Here is a 16,096-nt window from a genome sequence, read left to right as displayed (position 1 = left end):
GAATCAGGGAAATAAATGATGCCATGAAGCGTTCCAACGTCAGAATTATTGGAATTCCTGAAGGGGAGGAGAAAGAAAGAAGTCTAGAAGATATCGTGGAACAAGTCCTTCATGAAAATTTTCCGAATCTCGCGAATGAAACCAGCGTTTATGTACTAGAGGCTGAATGGTCGCCACCCAAGATTATACACTCCAAAAAAACATCACGACACCTGATAGTCAAATTGAGAAATTATAATTGTAGGTATAATCTCCTGAAAGCCGCCAGGGCAAAGAGGCTCCTTACTTACAGAGGGAAGCCCATCAGAATAACGTCAGACCTGTCCACAGAGACCTGGCAAGCCAGAAGAGGCTGGCAAGATATATTCAGGGCACTAAATGAGAAGAACATGCAGTTAAGAATACTTTATCCAGCAGGACTGACATTCAAAATGGATGGAGAGATAAAGAGTTTCCAAGACCGGCAAGGCTTAAAAGACTATGCAACCACCAAGCCGATACTGCAGGAAATATTAAGGGGGGTTCTATAAAAGAGGAAAAATCCCAAGAATAGCATTGAACAGAAATATAGAGACAGTCTACAGAAAGAAAGACTTCAAAGGTAACTCGATGTCAATAAAAACGTATCTATCAATAATCACTCTCAATGTGAATGGCCTAAATGCACCCATAAAACGGCACAGGGTTGCAGATTGGATAAAACGACAGGACCCATCCATATGCTGTCTACAAGAGACCCATTTTGAACCTAAAGATACACGCAGACTGAAAGTGAAGGGGTGGAGAAGCATCTTTCATGCCAATGGGACTCAAAAGAAGGCTGGGGTAGCGATTCTCATATCAGATAAATTAGACTTCAAACTAAAGACTGTAGTCAGAGATACAGAAGGACACTACATAATCCTTAAAGGGACTATCCACCAAGATGATCTAACAATTGTAAATATCTATGCTCCCAATATGGGAGCAGCCAATTAATTAAGAAAACTGTTAATCAAGATGAAGAGTCATATTGATATGAATACACTAATCGTAGGAGATCTTAACACGCCTCTTTCAGAATTAGACAGATCATCGAAGCAGAAAATCAATAAAGAAACAAGAGCATTGAATGACACGTTGGACCAGATGGACCTCATAGATATATACAGAACATTCCACCCTAAAACAGCAGAATACTCATTCTTCTCAAGTGCACATGGAACCTTCTCCAGAATAGACCACATACTGGGTCACAAATCAGGACGCAACCGATACCAAAAGACTGAGATTATTCCCTGCATATTCTCAGATCACAATGCTTTGAAACTGGAGCTCAATCACAAGGAAAAGTTCCGAAGGAACTTAAACACCTGGAAGCTAAAGACCACCTTGCTTAAGAATGCTTGGATCAACCAGGAGATCAAAGAAGAACTGAAACAATTCATGGAAACCAATGAGAATGAAGACACTTTGGTCCAAAACCTATGGGATACAGCAAAGGCGGTCCTAAGGGGAAAATATATAGCCATCCAAGCCTTGCTCAAAAAAATTGAAAAATCCAGAACACACCAGCTGTCTCTACACCTTAAAGAACTGGAGGATCAACAATAAATCAAACCAACTCCACACATAAGAAGGGAAATCATCAAGATTAGAGCTGAGATCAATGAGGGAGAAACCAGAGATACATTAGAACGTATCAATGAAACTAGAAGCTGGTTTTTTGAAAGAATCAATAAGATCGATAAGCCACTGGCTACACTAATCCGAAAGAAAAGAGAGAAATCCCAAATTCATAAAATTATGAATGAAAAGGGAGAGATCACAACTAACGCCAAGGAAGTAGAAACAATCATCAGAAGTTATTACGAACAGTTATATGCCAATAAGCTTAGCAACCTAGATGAAATGGATGCATTCCTGGAAAAATATAAACTACCAAAATTGAACCAGGAAGAAATCGACAACCTGAATAGACCGATATCTAATAACGAGATTGAATCAGTGATCAAAAACCTCCCAAAAAACAAGAGCCCAGGACCTGACGGATTCCCTGGGGAATTCTACCAAACCTTCAAAGAAGAAATAACACCTATTCTCCTGAAGCTGTTTCAAAAAATTGAAGCAGAAGGAAAACTTCCAGACTCTTTCTATGAAGCCAGCATTACCCTGATCCCCAAACCAGGCAAGGACCCTACCAAAAAGGAGAATTTCAGACCAATATCACTGATGAATATGGATGCTAAGATTCTCAACAAGATCCTAGCCAACAGGATCCAACAGCACATTAAAAAGATTATCCACCATGATCAGGTGGGATTCATCCCTGGGCTACAAGGATGGTTCAACATTCGCAAATCAATCAATGTGATACAACAAATTAATATGAGAAGAGAGAAGAACCACATGGTCCTCTCAATTGATGCAGAAAAAGAATTTGACAAAATCCAACATCCGTTCCTGATTAAAACGCTTCAAAATATAGGGATAGAAGGAACATTCCTGAACCTCATCAAATCTATCTATGAAAGACCCACAGCAAATATCATCCTCAATGGGAAAAAGCTTGCAGCCTTCCCATTGAGATCAGGAACAAGACAAGGATGACCATTTTCACCACTCTTGTTCAACATAGTATTAGAAGTCCTAGCAACAGCAATCAGACAACAGAGAGAAATAAAAGGTATCCAAATTGGTAATGAAGAAGTCAAACTCTCTCTCTTCGCAGATGACATGATTCTTTATATGGAAAACCCAAAAAACTCCACCCCCAAACTACTAGAACTCATACAGCAATTCAGCAACGTGGCAGGATACAAAGTCAATGTGCAGAAATCAGTGCCCTAATTTAGAAACCTGGAATAGCTTGCCTATAAGATCCTTGGGTTTGTGTATCCCCAAATAAGTACCCTGATGTATCTGATCTACTAACTTCTTACTTAGGAATGGAAGAAGAATTAAATTTCTCTTTAGTCTTAGCCCAGTCTCCTTCATAGTCTAATTTATCCCATTTTGGTAAATAGTTTAAATCTTCCTCTGAATAGTCCAGTTTTTCTGGTAGGGCAAGAGTCGGGAGTGTAACCAGCTCTTGCACTGTTTCTCAGGCTGCTTGCTTTGTGACTTGTTCTGCTAAGTGGTTTCATTTTGAAATCAGATAGTGTCCTTTTGGTGTCCTGGGCAATGTGGAAGGGCTTGGTAACATCTGGGATGTCCAGTGCTGGGTCACTCAGTAAGGCTGTTTGTAATTCCTGAAATACTCCTTCTGCCTCAGCTGTCCACTCTATCATAGTGAGCCCTCCTTTTGCCAGTTTGTAGAGCGGTCAGGTAGTCTCTGCAAACTGCAGTATCCACAGCCTACAGTAGCACACTATCCCAAGAAACTCCCTCACTTGTCACGACGTGGTGGGACAGGCATTTCGGGTGATCACCTGTTTCCTGGACTCAGACAGTGAATGTACTCCCTCATGGAGATCAAAGCCTTTAAGTGGCATGGCTTTGACAGAGCTGTGCTTTCTTTGCTGACACCCAATACCCTTTTTCGTGCAGAGTCTGTAAGAGAGCTCTCATCCCCCGCAAACATGAATCTTAGTCCTCAGTGGCTACTAGCAAGTCATCAACGTACTGTAACAGAGTAAGTCCTGGGTTGGAGGTTCTGTACTCGCGCAAATGCTCATGTAGGGCCTCGTCAAAGATAGTGGGTGAATTCTTAAACCTTTGTGGAAGTCTTGTCCAGGTGAGCTCTACTTGGAATCCTTCCTGTGGATCAGATCACTCAAAAGCAAAAAGGTGCTGAGAATTCCTTTGCTAAAGACATGCATAAAAAACGCATCCTTGAGCTCTAAGACGGTATACACAGTTCTTTTGGGGCCCAGGAGGGATTGTAAGGTATAGGGGGGGTTAGGCACCATCGGGGGATATCTTCAACCCATTTATCAACTTCCCGCAAGTCCTGGACCTGTTGGTACTCCCCAGTCTCGACCTTTTTGACGGACAACAAAGGTGTGTTCCATGGAGATTTGTAAGGAACTAGGATCCCCTCCCCTTGGAGTTGGTTAATCTGTTTTCTGATCCATTCATTTGCTTCCCAGGGAAGGTGGGTATGCCAAATGTGAACAGCCATAGCTGTCACCTTAAATCGCACCACCACTGGAGGTCATTCCTTGGTCAAGCCAGGGGGCTTCCCTTCTGCCCAAGCCTAGGTAAACTCCTCCTGTAGGATTTGGAGAAGGCTACTCCAACTTTGTTTCCTCTGGTTTTGAGATGGGCTCATAAAGGAGGTATTCATCTACTAATGCTATAAGCACTTGTACAGTGGGATGTCTCAAGGTTATAGTCATGCCTCCTTTTGAGAACGGAATGCCAGCTCTTAACTTGTGGAGGAGATCTCTTCCCATCAAGTTATATGGGGCATTAGGTAGGACAAAAATTGATTTTTAACTATTCCTAAGGCCAAGTTTAAAGTCCTTTCTGTTGCCCAATTATGTCTCTCTGGGCCATTTGCTCCTTGTACCCAGATTTCCTCTCCAAGTAGTGTTCCAATAGGTTTAAGTAATGATAAAAATTGGGCTCCCATGCCCACCAAAAGCTAAACTGATTTCCCCTCCACTTCAATTTTTACCTCAGGTTCAGGGAGGGGCTCCGAACCATGACCCCTTCAATCTCTGGTGGCAAGCATTGTTGTCTTCATTTTGGGGAACTCCCTGGCCCAATGTCCACTTTCCTTACAGTAAGTACACTGATCTGAATCTATATCTTATCGCCTGCCTTCTCTGTGCTTAGGCTTTTCCTTCCATTTGCTATCCCCTGCCCATCTCCACTCTGCCTCATGTACTGCCAAAACCTTAACCATTCCTTTTGTCTGTTTTTCATCCCCCTGTGCATCCCTGGTGTTAAACACCTTTTCTGTTATTCCCACTAACTCAGTCAGATTCTTCCCTTCAAATCCTTCAATTTTCTGAAGTTCCCTATATTGGGTGTGACTGACTGACAAAGCAAGATCCTGTAAGTGAGCTATTGTGCAACTTCCCTGAAGTTTACCTCAAGTTGTCTATCTTAAGTGAACAAACATTTAAAGACAATCAAATCTAGAATTTTACATCAATAAAGGTGTGTTATTAAAATATAATTTTTCTCTCTAAAATAACCCTCGTTTTCAGAGATAGCCAAATCTGGACTAATTTATTTGAAAAGCAAGTCCAGTTTTAACAAGCTTGGCCTAATTATTTACATAAGCTCAGCAAGAACATTGAGAGATCCTATAAATCTTTTAGAATCTATTCTGCTGGATCTTCTCATAAGGAATCTCTAGGTTAAACTTATGATAGCCTCTCCAGGCCAGAAGCCAAGCTATATACTTGCCATCAGACCTGCAATACCTGTTGATTTGGGTGAATTCCTCTTCCTGAAGTCCCCAGAGAATCCTGAGGGTCCTGAACCTACTTGGAAGTAACTTCCTTTACTCACCTGGTGAGGCTGCTGGGAACTCTGTAAGTAAGGTATCAGGCCAACTGTTCCAAAGGGCTTTATGGTTCCAGGTTTTATAAAGTCAACCTTAGTTCCTTTAAGCTGTCTAGTAATATCTGAGTCTTTTCTAATATGGCATTCTAGTCAAAGCCAGGTAAAATAAAATAACCAATGTTTCCAGTGGTGTCCTGTTACAAGGAGAAAGGATTCTTATTGAACTTATGCAAATGACTGATTGCCATAGAAGGAAGAATCCTTGCTGAGGCCTTTTGATTTCAGACGGTTCAGATAGAAACAAAGATTTGAATACCTTGATTTGTTTACAGATGACTTCATTTTATCTCTATAAGTTACAGATAACTTAAGAATAAGTTTCCCTAGTCTGGAAGAGCAAACATAAGACAAAACATCAAGAGATACAACATTACAGTCTTTTAGTTCACCTAGTCCCATGTTAATAATTCTGGTTTAGTCCAAATGCAGCTTTTGCTTCAGTAAATTCTTACCCACTTCAGTTCCAGAATTTCAACATATCAAAGACCTGTATTTGTCCTGAAGGTCTCACATATGAATTTTCTTTGAGACGGAATTTATCTTACAAGAGAATTAAAACAATTACAAATGACAAAAACTCAGAACAGATACGGTAAAGAGCTGGTGAGATGAGAATTTACAATGTAACTGGCAAGAAAATCAGGTTACTTCTGTGACACGTAACATTTCCATAATCACAATATTAAGTGGTGATCTATCAATGTATTAAAACATTAGGAAATGCATGGCATTTTCTGAAATGTAACCCAAGGTTTATCATTGGTTTAAATCCTGTCAACAACTGCTAAAACCTTAGAAAGTTTTAAGAGTCTCATGCTCTACCGACTGATCTAGCCGGGGGCCTAGAAAGTTTTAAATACATGCCTAAATAGAATTAGGGATGATAAACACCTGATAAAAAAAAAACACAGAACCTGAATTTTCTGGGCAGGCAAAGAGAAAACCATAACAGATCAATTAATTTAAGAAAACTTCGTCTTTTTAAACAGAGAGAAAACCAGTATCTTTTTTTTTTAAATAAGCAGAAAATGAGTTTACTAGGATTCCTTCCCATCGTGAATGATGTTGCAGACAAAGGGAGGGGGATCTTTCAGATGCTGTCCTGCTCTCATCAATCTCAAGGAATTTAGGAGCATCTAAGCTAACGTCTGTCCGTATAAACCCCGGACCAGGACATTCCGTGGAGTAGATGATCGTTATGCCATGTGACGCCCCATGAGACTCAGGGTGCAGCCCACTCAGACTCCGTAGCAGAAGTGGAGCCATACAGACACATTCACACTGTCAGGCACTTTTCAGATTCAAACTTTTACATATCTCCTACTTTTTATTTACAGAGTTGCTTTTCTTATTTCCTTCAGTCTTATTTACAGTTAACAGAATTTTGTACTCTTAGAAATACCTGAACCTCTACTGAAGAATAAATATAAACCAATTGTGAGTCAGTAAAACAGAATTCTTTAGATGGCAAATTTATCAATCAGTTAAGCATAGAACGTGTTCACCAGCAGATTTCAAAAGCACAAACCCAGTTCCAGCAGCCAATGCTCTAGCATTTTATTCCATTTGGTTAAGATCTACATGTCCAACAATTGTAATTCCATTTGTCATTCAAGCAACCCTTCAGAGTTTCAGGTTACCAAAGGCTTCAGAAGCCACTTTAACAATTACCCATTAAAACCTTGAGACAGACAAATAGCAATCTCCACGTCAGACGCCATGCTCTCCTGCCAGCAAGGGGGAGGGGCTATGCAGTCCACACTGGGCCAGAAAAGGCAAGGAATTACCCAAAACAAAGGGAGTTTCTGCATCTGCTTGGAATATTCCTTAAAGTCTCTGTCTCGAGGTCGGTTCATCCCACAGTGCCAGCTCTGCTTACCAAAAGTGGCCCACTAGGCAATATATTCCATGCCCGGCTCCAATGAGCCAGCATTGGGCACCTTAAACCGGCATTCAACTAACTCCAGTTGACTCCAGTCTTAGCCCTTAGCACACAAAATGAGTGATCGAGCAGCCTTATATCTATTATGAAGGACGGAGAGATGAATTCAGAGTCCCCTTACTCTCTGCTTGCCCCATTCCTTAAATCATAACAAGCAACACAACAGACAACAAAAGGACCAGGCAAAGACAACTGCACGCCCAAGGATTCTTACCCATAACCTGCCACTGGTGGGGGCTTTATCCCCCGACCACCTAGGGGGACTCGAACCCCTCAATCACCAAGGGGGACTCGAATCCCGCAACCAGCTGGGGGACTGGAACCCCTTGACCATCTAGGGGGACTTGAAGCCCCTGGCTGTCTAGGGGGACTCGAACCCCCCAACAACCAAAGGGGACTCGAAACCCCTACCATCTAAGGGGATTCGAACCCCCTGGCCATCTAGGGGGAATCAAACCCCCCAACCGCCTAGGGGGACTCGAACCCCTTGGCAGTCCCCTGACTTACTGGGGGAATTGAATATTCCAGCAACAGCCTAGGGGGACTCAAATCCCCCGACCTCCCCGGGGACTCGAACCCCACCAGCGATCTACCAGCAGAGGGATGGGGCACCCCCGCATCCACTCCAGATCTGGGGGGCATGGCTTCATCCATCTTTTCCCTGGTGGGACATACCCTGGAGCTCTAACCAGACAGACAGATAGGATCCCGCGATCTTACTTCCGGAGGCTTTTCCCAAAAATTCTAATATTGACTCAGTTCTCATCGTTTGAATCTGGGTGCCCCTTCCAATGTTAGGGTCCGTAATCAAAGGAACAAGACTGATACAAAATGAAGGTCAAGCAAAGCTTTATTTTGTGCCAGCATTGAGAATCAAACTGACTGGTCAGGGCCGTCTCCTGCAAAGAGGCGACCCCTCCCAGCCTCACAGACTAACTTATATAGAGGTATTTAGCCGGGCTATACATACATGGCCAATGAGATTGCAATACACAGAGAACACTGCACAGTCATGCTAAATCACCACACACAGAAAAAAAAAATTGCTAGGTAACACACAGGTTCCCAATTGTATTTCAATTTACACTAGTAGATATATGCATGCCCCACTGATTGGATGTCTTCACCTGACCTGAACCGCCCTTGTATCTAGACTTTGCAAGTAAGTTCCTCTGGGAAGGGCGCGGTCAATCGAAGTTTACTGCATAGGGTCAATCTAAGTTCACTACATAAACACAAAATGACTCCCTCTGGCCAACCAGACCCTTACAGAGGATCCTTAAGCACCATAGAGAACTCCTTCTTCCAGATGGCAGGAACCTGTCTGTTGAGACTGGTGTTCAACACTCTGAGTGGGAGCCAGCTGCATGGACAATTAGACCACACCCAATCCTGAGGCAGCCCTGGGCACAAACAGGCATTGTGACCCTCAGCCTCAGAGGGCTTTCAAACAAGCCCTCTCAGTTGCACCACCAAGATCCCGCATTGCAGGCCTGGTATGCCCCTAGGCCCAAATCATAACACTTAGTGGGATTTTCCAGGTGCCCAGACCCAGAGCCTGGCTCTGGAATGGATGTTTTGTGGCACGCCTAAGATGGAAAACAGCATTCTTCCCTTCCGTGAAAAAGCCACCAAACTATGGGAAGCCGCCAGGATCCTTAGAGAGGAAAAAATCTCCCACGGACCCATGAGACCACACATGCATTCCGAGGACATCCTAGACCCACAATCCTAATAGAAAAGCCTGTGCTACTGCCTTCCAGTCACCATAATTAGATTTCCTGATGAGCTGCCCTTCAGGTTTATGCATTGGGCCTGTGATCACCTCACCACTAAATATAACCCGATTTGTGTTTGCAGACTTCTCTCCCAAAACCATGGCTCACATGTCCTCCAGAATGGGGTCTCTGGAGCCACAGCACAGGACTGTGCCTACCATCCCCAAGGAAACCGTTCCTGTTACAGTTGCCCATACTCTCTAGATTAGGATAAACCTGAAGGGCCCCGGAGCTCACCCCAATATGGGATGCAGCTCTGGATGCAAAAGCCCAGTCTGAAGCACCCTGATCACCTCCATCCAGGCAGAAACACAAATCAAAGGTCCTGAGTCAGAAGATTGAAACTGACATGCTCCTAGGACCTCATTGAAACCCTAGATTCGGTTTTTAGGCATCTCTCCTCAGAGGCCTGTTCTGGAAAGCCAACTTATAATACAACATGTGTTCCCTGAGCCAAACAACAGAATTTAACCTGTCCCCAGAAGGAACCCATGCTCTTGGACTTATGTCAAACACTCACGGTGGTAGAATCCTGCATGGCCCCTTAGCGACCAGCACATTCTAAGATCTCCCTAGTAACAAATTAGCATTGAGATCTGCAAGAGATTCCATGTCAAATCAAGGCCTTGATACTTCGTGCCATAGCCACCAGAACAAACCTGCAATGTTCCTCAGCTTCAATGGTCATTGGGGGTGTGCTTTCCACACATCCTTGCGGAAGTACTCTGCTACCCAAACTTTCCACATGGAGGACACTGGAGAAAACAAACCAGATTCCACCTGTCCAGTAGAATGAAATCTTACTGTTTGAAGCATCTCCCAAGCCCCAGCGAGCAAAATCCTCCATGGCCTCTTGACAGCACCCCTCCATTTGTTGGTCATCAAAGACACAAACTCCAGTGTGAACAAAACTCTGACATTGTCCTTACACAGGTGATAAATATCTCGAATAAGATGCTGCACACTAGAACTGCCTTCTGCGTGGCATTGAATTTAACTGTAGCTTGGGTTTATAAATCCATCCTCACCTCCATGGACCCAAAACCCTCTTGGTAGGGAATTCTCAAGCCACATTGCAGCATTCTGTATTCCCCATAGAAAGAAGAAGTGCCTGGTGAATCTGCCCAGAAACGCAAATGTGGATCAATCTGCTCAGCCATCGAGGGATTTATAGGCTGCTTCAAATTACAGGTTACCCTGGCCACTACTGGTGTGCCTGACAGAGCCTGAGCCCTGAACTCATGTCAGCCACCCAGAGAGAGGGCACCATATCCAGCATGTGAGACCAGCCATGGCCCAAGTCCGTCAACTCTACCCATCCTTGGTGTTCAGGCACCAGTTCTCAGGCCTTTGCTGGGATCACTGTCAATGGGGGAACCTGAAGCACAACAGATAACTCCTCCTTCCTAATTGCAGGAAACCTGGCTGTAGGGATGGGTGTCCAACCCTCACATTGAGAGCCAGCTACATTGCCAATGAGACCACGCCCATTACTAAGGGCTGCCCTGGGAACAAACAGGCATTGTGACCCTCAGCCAGAGTATGCTTTCAAACAAGCCCTCTCAGTTGCACCACCAGTTTCCCGCATTGCAGGCCTGGGACACCCCTAGGCCTGAATCCTAACCCTTCGTTGGATTTTCCAGGCATGCAGACCCAGAACCCATCTCTGGAATCCCTGTTTTGGGGCCTGACTAAGATGGAAAACAGCACTCTTCCCTTCCCCGAAAAAATCACCAAAATATTGGGAGAAGAGGGGATCCTTAGGGAGGAAAAATCTCCCAAGGACCCATGAGACCACACCTGCATTCCGAGGCCATCCTGGTCACACAATCCAGATAAAAAAAGTCTGTGCTACCTCCTTCCAGTCACCTTAATTACAGTTCCTGACAGCTGCCCTCCAGGTCTATGCATTGGGCTTGAGATCACCTCGCCATTAACCCTAACCCGAGTTTGCGTTTGCAGACTTCTCTCCCAAAACCATGGCTCACATGCCTTCCAGGATGGGGTCTCTGTAGCCACACCACAAGACTGGGCCTGCCATCCCCAAGGAATCTTTGCCAATCACAGTTGCACAAACCCACCAGATTAGGAGAAATCTGCAAGGACCCTGAGGCAACTCCATTATTGGAGGCCATTCTGGAAGCAATGCACAGCCTGAATGACCCTGATTACCTAAATGCAGGCAAACACCCAACTCAATGGGCCTGAGGCAGAAGATTGTACCAGACATGCTTCTAGGACCTCATTGGAACCCTAGAATACGTTTTCAGGCATCTGTCCTCCAAGGCCTGTTCTGGAATACCATCATAAAATACAACTTTTGGTCCCTGAGCCACACAACAGAACTTGTCCTTTCCCCAGAATGAAATGGTGCATTCGACCTGTGCCAAACCCTCAGGGTAGCAGAATCCTGCAAGGCACCCTAGCCACCAGCACATTCTAAGATCTCCCTGGTAACAAACCAGCATTGTGCTCCATCTGTAATAGATTCCCTGTCAACTTAAGGCCTTCACACTTCGCCCAGAACCACCAAAATGAACCTGCCATGTTCCTCAACTGCAAAGGTCAATGGCGGTGTGCTTTCCAGGCATCCATGTGGGAGAGATTTGCTACCCAAACTTTCCACCTGGGGGACACTGGAGCAAACAAACCAGACTCCCCCTGTCTGGTAGAAAGAAACCTTGTTTTTTGGAGCATCTCACAAGCCTCAGGATGGGAAACCCTCCAAGCCTTCTTGACACAACCCCTCCACTTGTCGGCCATCATAGACACAAACTCCAGTGTGAGCAAATATCTGACATCCACCTTTACTCAAGTGTTGGATATCTTGAATCCAACAATGCACATTGGAACGGCCTTTTGCTTGGCACTGAAATGAACTGTAGCTTGTGTTTACAATTCCATCCTCAACCTACTGGCTCCCAAGACCTCATGATAGGGAATTATGGAGCCACAACGCAGCATTCTGCCTTCCCCATAGAAAGAATAAGTGCCTGGTGAGTCTTCCCAGCAACCCCATATTCATATCAATCTGCTCGGTCCTCGAGGGAACACTGATGTATAGGCTGTGCTGGCTACTATTGCTGTGTCTGACAGAACCTGAGACCAGACTTTGTTTCAACCACCCAGAAAGCGGGCCCCATATCCAGCATGTGAGACTGGCCATGGCCCAAATCTGTCATCTCTCCCCATCCTTGGTATTCAGGCACCTGTCCCCAGACATTTGCTGGAATCCCTGACAATGGCAGAACCTAAAGCATAATCGAGAACTTCTCCTTTCCCATGGGATGAAACCTGGGTGTTGGATAGGTGTCCAACCCCCAAAGTGGGAGCTAGCTGCATGGCCAATGAGACCACGCCCACTCCTAAAGGCTGCCCTTGGCACAAACACTCATTGTGACTCTCATCCTGAGTATGCTTTCAAACAAGCCCTCTCAGTTGAACCACCAGTATCCAGCATTGCAGGCCTGGTATGCCCCTAGACCCAAATCATAAAACTTGGTGGGATTTTCCAGGGGCCCAGACCCAGATACCGTCTCTGGAATCCTTGTTTTGGGCACCCTGAATATGGAAAACAGCACTCTTCCTTTCACCGAAAAAGCCACCAAACTATGGGGAACAACCAGGAACCTTAGAGAGGAAAAGTCTGCATGGACCCATGAGACCACGCCTGCATTTGGAGTCCATCCTGGACACACAATCCAGATAGAAAAGCCTGTGCTACCGCCTTCTAGTCATGCTAATTAAAGTTCCTGAAATTCTACCCTCTTGGTCTATGCACTGGGCCTGCAATCACATCACCACTAAACCACACCCATATTTGAATTAGCAGCTCCCCTCCCAAAACAATGGCTCACATGCCCTCCAGCATGGGTTCTCTGAAGCCACACCAAAGGACTGTGGCTGCCATCCTCAAAGCAACTGTGCCTGTCACAGTTTTCCAAACCTTCCAGAGTATGAGAAACCTTAATGTCCCTGAGCCCACACCAATATTGGCAGCGATCTTGGTGCAATGCACAGTCAGAAACACCCTGATCACACACATCCAGGAAAAAGGCCACGTCAATGGTCGTCAGTCCGATGATTGAAACTGACATGCTCCTATGACCTCATTAGAATGCAATATTAGGTTTTCAGGCATCTGTCCTCAGGGACCTGTTCTGGAATACCAGCTTTGTATAGAACATGTGGTCCCTGAACCACACAATAAAACAAATCCTGTCCCCAGAAGGATACAGGGATCTTAGACCTGTGCCAAACCCTCAGGGTAGAAGAATGCTGCAGAGCACCATAGCGACCAGCACATTATGAGATCTCTGTGGTAGCAAACCAGCATTGTGGCCCATCTGTAATTGATTCCCTGTCAACTTAAGGCCTTGGTACTTTGCCCAGAACCATGAGAAGGAACCTGCCATGTTCCTCAGCTGCAATGCTCAATGGAGGTGCTCTGTCCAGGCATCCATACGGGAGAGCTCTACTACACAAACTTTCCACATGGAGGACCCTGGAAGCAAACAATCCAGACTCCACCATTCGAGTAGAAGGAAATCTTGCTATTTGGAGCATCTCACAAGCCTCAATGTGGGAAATTCCCCATGGCCTCTTGATGCGACCCCTCCATTTGTTGGTCATCAAGACACAAACTCTAGTGTGAGCCAACATATGACATCCACCCTTACTCAGGTGCTGGATATCTCGAAAAAGATGCTACACATTTGAACTGCCTTCTGCTTGGCACTGAATTGTACAGTAGCTTGTTTTTATAATTCCATCCTCACTGTACTGGCTGCCAAGGACTCTTGATATTGAATTCTGGAGCCACAACGAAGCATTATACCTTCCCCATAGAAAGAAGAAGTGCCTGCTGAGTCTGCCCAGAATCCCCACAAGAGGATCAACCGGCTCAGCTCTTGAGGGAACCCCGATTTGTAGGATGCTCTGGGCACTAGTGCTGTTTCTGACAGAGCCTGGGCCCAGACCTAGTGTCAACCACCGAGACAGTGGGCCCCATATCTAGCATGTGGGACTGGCCATGACCCAAGTCCATCATTTCTATCCATCCTCGGTACTCTGACTTCTTTCCCCAGATATTGCTGGAATTCTTCCAGTGGGGGAACCTGAAGCACAATTGAATACTACTCCTTCCCCAAGGCAGGGAAACCTGGCTTTTGGGATGGGTATCCAACCCTCAAAGTGGGAGCCAGGTGCATGGCCAATGTGACCACGCCCACTCATGAAGGCTGCCCTGGGCACAAGCAGGCATTGTGACCCACAGCCTGAGTATGTTTTCAAACAAGTCCTCTCAGTTCCACCACAAGGTTCCTGCATTGCAGGCCTGGTATGCCCCTAGGCCAAATTCTAAACCTCAGTTGGATTTTACAGGCACCCAGACCCAGAGTCCGTCTCTGGAATCCCTGTTTTGGGGCACCTCTAAGATGGAAAACAGCAATCTTACCTTCCCCCCAAAAAGCTACCAATCTATGGGGAGCCGCCAAGGTCATTAGAAAGGAAAAGTCTCCCATGGACCCTTTAGACTACACCTGCATTCCGATGCCATTCTGGACACACAATCCAGATAGAAAAGACTGTGCTACCACCTTCCAGTCACCCTAATTACAGTTCCTGATGTGCTGCCCTCCAGGTCTATGCCCTGGGCCTGCGATCACCTTGCGACTAACCCGAACCCGAATTTGTGTTTGCAGACTTCTCTCCCAAAAGCATGGCTCATATGCCCTCCAGGATGGGGTCTCTCGAGGCACACCACAAGACTGTGTCTGCCATCCCCAAGGGAAATGTACCAATCACAGTTTCCCAAACCTTACAGATTAGGAGAAAACTGAAAGTCACCTGAGCCCACCCCAATATTGGCAGCCACTCTGGATGCAAATGTGCAGTCTGAAACAACCTGAACAGCTCCATCCAGGCAGACAGTCAAGTCAATGGTCCTGAGTCAGAAGAATGAACCTGACATGCCCCTAGGACCTCATTGGAACCCTAGATTGGGTTTTCAGGCACCTGCCCTCAGGGACCTGTTCTGAATACCTACTTTTGATAAAATATGTGGTCCCTGAGCCACAAAACAGAAAATCTCCTAGAAGGAAACCATGCTCTTCAACCTGTGCCAAACCCTCAGTGTAGGAGAATCTTGCACGTAACGTTAGGCACCAGCACATTATAAGATATCCCTTGTAACAAACGTGCATTGTGGCCCATCTGCAAGATATTCCATGTCAAATCAAGGCCTTTGTAATTCACCCCACAGCCAACAGAAAGGACCTGTCATATTCCTCAGGTGCAATCATCAATTGAGGTGTGCTTTCCAGGCATCCATGCAGGAGAGCTCTGCATCCTAAACTTTCCACATGGGGAACCCTTGAACAAACGAACCAGACTCCACCTGTCCAGCAGTAGGAAACCTTGTTCTTTGGAACATCTCACAAGCCTTAGCGTGGGAAATCCTCCACGGCCTCTTGACACCACCACCCCATTTGTCAGTGAAAATAGACACAAATTCCAGTGTGAGAAAATATCTGATATCCGCCCTTCCTCAGGTGCTGGTTATTTGAATCAGCCGCTGCACACTGAAACTGCCTTTTGCTTGGCACTGAATTGAACCCTAGCTAGCGTTTACAATTCCATCCTCACCCTACTGGTTCCCAAGTTCTCTTGATAAGGAATTCTAGAGCCTAAACTCAGCATTCTGCCTTCCCCATAGAAATAAGAAGTACCTGGTGAGTCTGCCCAGAAAACCCACATGAGGATCAATCTGCTCGGCCCTGGAGGGAACCCCAATTTATAGGCTGTTCTGGCCACTAGTGCTGTTTCTGACAGAGGCTGAACCCCGACCTAGTGTCAGCCACCCGGAGAGCGGGACCTA

The sequence above is a fragment of the Neovison vison genome, chromosome 2, assembly GCF_020171115.1.
Source record: "Neovison vison isolate M4711 chromosome 2, ASM_NN_V1, whole genome shotgun sequence".
Lineage (NCBI taxonomy): Eukaryota > Metazoa > Chordata > Mammalia > Carnivora > Mustelidae > Neogale > Neogale vison.
The sequence above is the reverse complement of the archived record's forward strand: the minus strand, read 5'-3'. Positions refer to the sequence as shown.